An 8456-nucleotide genomic window follows, 5' to 3' on the forward strand; every position below is an offset into this window, starting at 1 on the left:
AAGGTGACACTTTGGGTTCCCCACAGGGCCGTAAGGAAGAGGAGGGATCAGTGTACTTGTGACAGTGCAGCTGTTTCCTTATGGTGCAGTTTGAGGTCTGTATTATTGAGTGTCCAAACATCAGCAGAAGCCATCTGTACCATTCCCACCTTTCAGAAAACAAAAACTCGGAGCAAACCTGACTGCTCACAGCTTTGAGGAGTCTTGACACTTATTTGCAAAGAAATGACCAGCCAGTAGAGTACTGAGCCTCCAACAGACATGGTTGAAGCCCATTTTTTCTTGGCGTGGGGCAGCTTGCAAGGCCCTAAGTAGACTGAGAAGGGATCTAATCAATGCCTATAAATATCTGAGGGCTGGGGGTCTGGAAGGAAGGCACAGCCTCTGTTCACTTGTGCCCTGTGACAGGACAAGGGGCATTGGATGTCAACTACAGCACAGGAACTTCCACCTCAGCGTGAGGAACAACTTTACTGTGGGTGTCCCAGAGCACTGGAGCAGGCTCCCCAGAGAGGTTGTGGAGTCTCCTTCGCTGGAGACTTTCAAGCCCTGTCTGGATGTGTTGCTGTGCGACCTACGCTAGATTCTATGGCCCTGCTCTGGCAGGAGCATTGGACTCGCAGATCTCTGGAGCCCATAACATCCGGGGAGAACGTTCGAGACCCTCCGCGCAGCGCGGGGGCGGCCCGAGGGGGGCGTGGCCAAGGCACGGTGGGGGCGTGACCAGGCAGCGCTATATGACGCATGCGCAGAGTCCATAGCAGCGCTCCGCTCCGGTCCCATAGCAACGAGTTGGTGTATGCACCGACTCGCCCAGAACGCGCCCGCCCGCTTGCAGCACGCGTTTCGGCCGTCTAAAATCCTTTTTATAGTAGAGTAGATACAGGATTTTTTATTTCTCAATCCTTTTTTAACTATAAATGGAGAGAAATTGTTAGTGTCTATATAAAATATGAGAGATTTCTGTCTCTTTAACTCCTCACACTAATAGCTACAAGTTTAAATCATTTTTAACCTCTATCCCCACCCCCGCTTCCTCCCCAACCCCGTCCTCCAAAGACTTTTCAGGCATTTCAAGCATTCAGAGCATTTAGAGACGAGGCAGCAGCGCTGGGCGCTGACAGGGCGACACGAGCCGCTGCACAATTGCAGTGTCCACAGCTAAACACACGGTGGCAGCGCTGAGCACTGACAGGGCGGCACAGGCCGCTGCGCAACTGCAGTGTCGACAAATAAACACAGGGTGGCAGCACTGAGCGGGCATCTCCTGCCCCTGTGCGCGGCAGCTCAGCTGGGCTCTGTTCAGAGTTTCTTTCCATCTAAATTAAGGAAAAGAAAACCAAGAAGACACACAAAGGGAAACCCACGGGTTTTAATTAATATATGCACAATTTACATTTCTATTTTAAATCCCGAGGTGGCTCTACATAGAATTGGGTTTTGTATTCTAGAAGCCTTTATATAGAATAGGGGAAATACAGCAGAGACATTTCAAAGCCGGGGGGGGGGGGGCATGGGTGGCAGTTCCGGGCATGAGTGGGAGCCCAAAAAACAGGATGAGACCCCCACCAAATCGTGCAGGACCCCAAAACCTGAGACCCTGCAATTCCATAGAACACCCCAGATATTGTGGGGACCCTACAGAGACCCCTACATGCCATGTCATGCCAAAAGGAGGACATGGACGTAGCTGCATTTCCTCTCACAAATAGCTTTGAATATCCTTAGAAAGCCAGATGCTCAAAGACCTCCTTTAGATGTCCCCAGACCCACTTTATCATGGTATCAGTCCCCTCCCCAAGTCCTCTCCTCTGTTCCCCCATCTTCTTTGCACAAAAGCAACAACAGGCCCTGGCCTCTTCACTCCTATATTATGCCACAACCAAACCTTTTAAAGGCCATTGGTGCACTGCTACCTATTCCTGTGGGCATCAGAGCACGGATACTCAGCAGGATTTTTCTTCACTGGGTAAGGCAATGGTTTCACAGAGCTTTGAGGATCACTGGCACTCACGTTAGTACAAGAGTGAATTTTAATGCAGTTTAAAATGTTTCTAGGACCTCTGGACTAAAGCCTGTTCAGCACCAACTTGAGCCAGGCTTTAGCCTATAGGTGTCAGGAGTCACAGCACAGGTTTGTGTGGGGAGGAAGGGTAGGGTCTCAGAAAGTTAAGGCTGCAGTTCCATTTCTGTCTTTTGATAATAAACGTAAAAATGTCAAATATTTGGTGAATGAAAAGTGAAAGTTATATGTGGGCCCGAATAAAATTCAAGCAGTCCCATTTTGTCCAGATAAGATTCCAAGAGTCACACGGCAAGATACTCGATGGCTAAAGCTCTGATTTCAGAGTGCCTCCTCTAGGAAATGTATTTTCCTCTTCAGGAAAAGCCCTAACCGCAGAAATCCAGCAGACCAACCGCTTCTCTTTCCTGGCGCATCTGCAGGCAATGTGGGAACATGCTGCTAACCGCAAAGTAACAGATGGCCGGAGGGCCGCGGGCGAGCAATGGCGAGCGGAGCCCAGGCCGTACCCCCCGGCAGCGCCCAGCGCCATTGTCCGCGCTCGGCCGCGAAATGCTGATTCCACGCTCAGCAGCCCCGGCAAAGAGCCTGGCTCTCTCAGACCTGCCGAAGAACAGCTCCCCCTGCTCTTCACTGAGACGATGGAAAGGGCAATGCATATAGGAATCTAATTACCGGCAGGCACCGCCTGGCTTTAGCATGGTAATTACCGGCCCTTGGGCTTTCGTGTTCAGGGACCCCTGAAAGCGGGAGTTAAAACCATTGCATTTCCATCAGTCATTTAGTGTTTGCTTTGATTATGTTGACACGATTTTTGTTTGCCCCTAAGCTGCGACAAGAAACTGTTATTAATCACTGTGAAATGTTTTAAAGGCCGGGGGGGCTGCGGGGGCTGTGTGCTGCAAGACGGCAGGCAGGCAGCGGCCGCCGTGACCACCCTCGCCGTGTCCCCGCCTGGATTAAGGAACTTCTCTCGCTCTGATGGGGTTCAGTGGCGCTGCCAGAGCGACCGGGGACGGTGATGAGGGACGGCGGGGGTCCCGGAAGCGCGCACACACCCTCCATCCGCTGGCCCTTAAAGCCCGGACAGCAAAGGGAGCAGCCTCTGTGCGGGGGGCGCAGGCTCCGGGACGGCCGCGCAGCAGGACCTGTCCTGGCTCCCGGCCCTCATAGTTTCAGTCAGGGTTGGAAGGGACCACAAGGATCATCTAGTTCCAACCCCCCTGCCATGGGCAGGGACACCCCACACTAGATCAAGCTGGACAGAGCCTCATCCAGCCTGCTCTTAAACACCCCCAGGGACGGGGCCTCGACCACCTCCCTGGACGACACATTCCAGGGTTTCACCGCTCTCATGGTGAAGAACCTCCTCCTCACATCTAGCCTCCTGCGCTTCCTCCTCCTGCTGCTGCTGGCCGGCGCGGAACAGCGACTGGGAGTCGCAGACTTCTGCAGCTGGAGGGGCAGATAGGCGGGAAAAGAGTGCTGGGCCGGTGGGTGCTGGGGGTCTTAGCCACTGCGCAGGGAGCAGCTGGTTACAGCTCTGCAGGGCATCTCCGTGCCTGGCCTCGCTGCCCTGAGTTTGACAGGAAAACAGGCAGCAAAACTTTCTCAGAAACACCATCCTCTTCCTCTGTGCTTTGCTGGTTTCTTTTCAGATGGTTTTGCTCCAGCGGCCCTGTGTGGATTTGCAGGCAGACAAAAGGCCTCGAGGCTCCTCTCTTTGCACCCTAGTGTAGCAGCAGGTGTGGGCAATCCTTATCCCCTCCCTATGGCTTCCAGCTGCAGGATGGTAACTGGGGAGTGGGAGCAGCTGCGCCTCTGGGCAGCCAGCATGGCAGGGACTGTCAGGTTCTGCCTGGGGTACTGAGAGATGGACCTCTAGCCTTGTCTTGGCAGCGGTTTGAGCTGGGAGCTGTGTTCCTGTGCAGTGGAGCAGGTCCACCTGTGCTGCACCAAGGGATCTCTGGAATGAATGTACCCAGCATGAGCCCTGAGAATGGTTCTGGAGCCCAGCTTCTCCAGTGCCTGGCACACCACGGTCTACATCGAACCTGCCAGCGACTTCCAGGGTGCCAGCATCTACGTGAAACATGCTGGGCAGCTGCATCTGGTGGTAAGCAAGGCGGAAGGAGCCCGACCCCACCGTGTGTCTTGCTTCAGCGCCACGAGAGGGCCTCTTCCTGCAGGCCAGCCCACAAAGGGACATGGGCCACCACACCACCAGCTTCCAGCACGAGCTGCTGAGCAGCCAGAGTGCTGCTGGCCTTGACTTCAAAAAGATGGCACTGGTGGAAGGTAAGGGCAGCGCCAGCCTCGGGGCTCCACTCTTGGGGCAGACCCAGGGTGGCATCTGGTAGCCACTGACCTTGCCAGCATGACCCTAGTGATGCAAGCTGGTTTGGGCTGAGGGGTCTGACATAGGAAGTGCTCAGTGGGTGCAGGATGGGTTTGGATTGCCACCTGTAGGCACAGGATTGCCTGTAGGCCTGATTGCCCAGTACTGAAGACAGCAGGTTTTGATAGAACAAACAGGGTGTAGCCAAGTGTGTGGATACAGAATTGCATTCATAGGGGAACAGAGCTTGATTGGTTACAGGAACCACCTGGTGGTAGACTCAAGAAGGCATCAGATGTGATGCGAGTTGTTTTCTTTCATCGCCAATCTAGTGAATGATTTGTGCTGCTACCCCACCACTTCGAATAACATTCCCTGTGGGCAGTACTGGAGTGTTCCCTGGCTGTGGAGCTGCAGTTTCTGAGGTCATTGCAGCTCCCAGCACACTCGCATAGATGCTTGTCTTTATTCTTGTCTTTCGTAAGCCAAAAGTAACACAGGAGGGTCTCCTCCCTCTTTCTGTCAAAAAGAAACAAATCTGGGAAGGTTGAAAAGGTGGTAGAGGGTAGGGATGTGTCTGGTGCTTTTTCTGCTCTAGTTTTTGTGTGCATCAGCAGTTGGTGAAAGGATTCTGTGCTATCAGGCTCCCATGTCACTTGGAGACTTTTACAGACCCTCTGTGTTTATTTCTTCCTTTTGGTCTATTTGCATAACAAGAATTCTGATTTGCACCTGCTCATAAAGCTCTTTAAGCAAGTAGCTGTGCCCCATTTCCTCTGGTAACTCAGCAGTCCCCTAGCAAAGGGCCATGGTGCAGTGCTGTGAGTCACTGACTTCTCTTTCCCAGCTATGTGCTGCCCTTGTGACAACGTGGAGCTTCTGATGGCCATTTGCAGCAGTGATTTTGCAAGTTGGCTAAAGGGAAGTCATTCTGCCTGAATTATGCATTGATTACTTGGGTTTATTTGCTGCTTTTCTCAATGACTGTGCCATGACTGCCAGGAGGCTAACTCTGTGAAAAAGCATTTGGGGGGGGGGGGGGGGAAATGAAATGAAGGCAAGGAGGGAGAAGCTCTTTCAAAGTCCTCATTTCCTGGTTCTCACAAGCATGCTGCTGGCTCTCACAGGCAGCAAAACCAGATGTGTAGGCACACACACATGTTGTACATACTTGGTGTGTTTCCTTCATTCATCTGGGTTTTTTTCAGTGAATCTGCTTTCTCTCTTCCCTCATAATCTGCACACTCCTTAGCGTAGATATTGTTTTAGATTAGATGGATAGTATTAGCAGGCAATGAAATTGTGTAGGAAGAGGTGGATTGTGGTGGTTTTAGGCTATGCCTTTAAAATTTAGTTACAGATTTTGAGCAGAGAAGTAGAAAAATATAAATAAATCACCACTGGGTGTGAAAAAGGAAACAAAAGATTATTCTAAATAAATTCATTGGGTAAATATCTAGAATAAGAGGAGCTGTACCATAACAATTCTTCCCTTTTCTGACCTCTGGCTGTTTTGCTTCGCTCAGGAGAGATAACTTGCTTATTGGCTGGCCTTGGCCAAGTCTAACTTCTCTGCTCCTTTCTCTTGTCCCTTTTGTACAGGGGGGTAAGGGAGGGAGAAGCTAGTAGCTTCCCCTGGTCCTTGGCCAGGAGGGTCCTTGTGCTGTTTATTAATCATCAATATCTGTAAATCTTGTAAATACTGTGTATTTTGTGCATATTCATTGCATTCCATTGTAGAGTGTAGATTTTGCTTGTAAATACAGCTTCATTTGCTTCTAACTGAGTTGGTCTGGCAAAGTTAATGTTGGGGGGAACTTCAACCCACCACAACTCCCCAACTCTTTCTCTACAGAGGCAGTGAGCTGGAGACTTCAGGCGATTTAAACCCACTGCTGTGACACACTGCTTAGCTTTTGTGCCTTGGGAGAAAACAGAGCAGTTAATAGTCTGTAAGCCAAGATATAATAAGAAATCCTGGTTTGGTAGGACACATTCAAAGCTTTTTGCCCATTTTCTTAATGCTGCAAGATAATTTTTCTTCTCTCCACCATGATTTGTTCATTTAATTCCCATGGCTTTGCACACAAAACGTTGTACCTCTTCGATAGCTAAAGCTGCAGAGCTGCCTCCCCACATGGCCACGATTATATTACTGTAAAGGTACCTACACAAAGGAAAGTTTGAACTATATTTACCCCTAGTCAACGTTTTAAAAAATTCACCAAACCACTGTTTTCCTGCTAGGCTTTGCCATACTCCAAGGCTGGTAAAATCAAAGCCAGTCTCACTGTGTTCACAAAACCAGAGCACAATGCCTGCATCCCTTGGAGTGCTCCTGAGCTGGTAATTTTTCTTCTTCCCAATTAGTTGATGCAGTCCAGCCTGCTGTTTCTACCTGATGAAGTTAAGGTTCCCATGTCAGGCTCTCCCCCTCTGCACTGCCTGAAAGACCCAAGACTGACAGATGTGGAGGCCCAAGCATCCAAAGGGACAGTGATACTCAGAGCAGCAAGCCAAGCTGAAGAAATGGCTCTTTGACTCTATTTGTGGCCTGACTTCCTTGCCCTGAGCTCACAACTTTTTTGATTAGAGAAAATAGCTGCTAATGAAAGTGTAAACAGCAGTGGGAGTCAATAGAGGCTTTATAACTCTTCAGATGCAGGTCTGCAGTCACTAGGCCATGCATAGCACAGAAGTGACTTGAAGCATCAGGAACAAGTGCATTATAGCTTGTCAATAGACTTGACTGCAGCTGATTAAAAGTGATCACACACAGAGGGAGATGGAGAGCAGAGACATCTGTTACACAGAATTCTGGATCCCCTTGGAAACTGAATTAGAGGAGGAAGATCTCAGAAGCTTCAGAAATTAGCTTTTTCTGCCTCCTGGGATATTGAGTTGTGGTACCTGAAGCAAAGAGGTTTGTGGCAGAAGCATGATTCTGTTCTCTTTGCATTGATAACCTCTTATTTGCATCTTTGTAGACTCTCCAGTTGTTTCCTGCCTCTCTTGAACTGAGGAGCCCAGAACTGGACCCAGTACTCCAGATATGGCCTCACTAGGGCAGCATATGAGGGCAGGAGAACTTCCCTTAACCTGCTGCTCATGTTTCTCTTAATGCACCCCAGGAAACTATTGGCCTTGGCCACTAGAGCACACTGCTGGCCCATGGTGAACCTGTACAACCTGAACTACTTACCTGCTGCTCCATAACCACTTCCTGTCTCCCTCACATGTAGTGGTGAAAGGATCTATCCAAGCTGTTTTCCATGACTCCAAGCACCACATGTTCCAGGTTGATGTCAGTGCCCATGAAGTCTACAAGTAGAAGAACAGAATTTTCCAGCAGGATGATGCCAGTGGTGAATGGTGAGGCCTGATCCAAACCCTGCTGCAGTGCAAGGTGAAGAAGGAAGGTGGAGATTTCCTTTTCACTGGCAATGAACACTTTGGTGAGGCTTGGCTAGGCTGTGCCCTTTGCTTCAAAGATTTCCTGGTCATTTATCACAGTATCACTTAGGTTGGAAAGGACCTCGAGGATCATCGAGTCCAACCTATCAACACAGACCCCATGCCTAGACCATGGCACCAAGTGCCACGTCCAATCTCCCCTTGAACGCCTCCAGGGTCGATGACTCAACCACCTCCCTGGGCAGCCCGTTCCAATGACCAATGACTCGATCGGTGAAGAACTTCCTCCTCACCTCGAGTCTAAACCTCCCCTGGCACAGCTTGAGACTGTGTCCCCTTGTTCTGGTGCTGGTTGCCTGGGAGAAGAGGCTGCCAGGGAGAGAGAAGCCAACCCATGTGAGTTTCAGCTCAACTGATGGCACTGACACTGTGGCTGGGAAGATTCAGCTTAGGTTTTGGATGCTGGGTCTGAAATGGAGTGAAAACCAAGGACTAAAGCTGAACAGTTTTACCAAAAACTGGGGTGTGAAAAACTTCCTGAAGATAATGTCTCTGAGCCCTGTGAATTCTGTCTTTTAAGCTACAGTTGGATTAGCTGTGTTAGTTTCTCCTCTTCTCATCTTTGCCTCACAAAACAACTGTGAATTTCGGGAAGGTTAGGTGGTTTTGTTTGTTTAGGGT

General features: G+C 50.1%; 1 pseudogene; it reads left to right on the forward strand.

The window, feature by feature from the left end:
- Positions 1 to 3377: 3377 nt before the first annotated feature.
- On the forward strand, positions 3378 to 8191 carry LOC137447823 (meteorin-like protein; annotated as a pseudogene).
- The last annotated feature ends 265 nt before the right edge of the window (positions 8192 to 8456 follow it).

The sequence above is a fragment of the Melanerpes formicivorus genome, unplaced genomic scaffold (genome assembly GCF_026170545.1).
Source record: "Melanerpes formicivorus ecotype bairdi unplaced genomic scaffold, bMelFor1.0.p_v2 SCAF_21, whole genome shotgun sequence".
Classification (NCBI taxonomy): domain Eukaryota; kingdom Metazoa; phylum Chordata; class Aves; order Piciformes; family Picidae; genus Melanerpes; species Melanerpes formicivorus.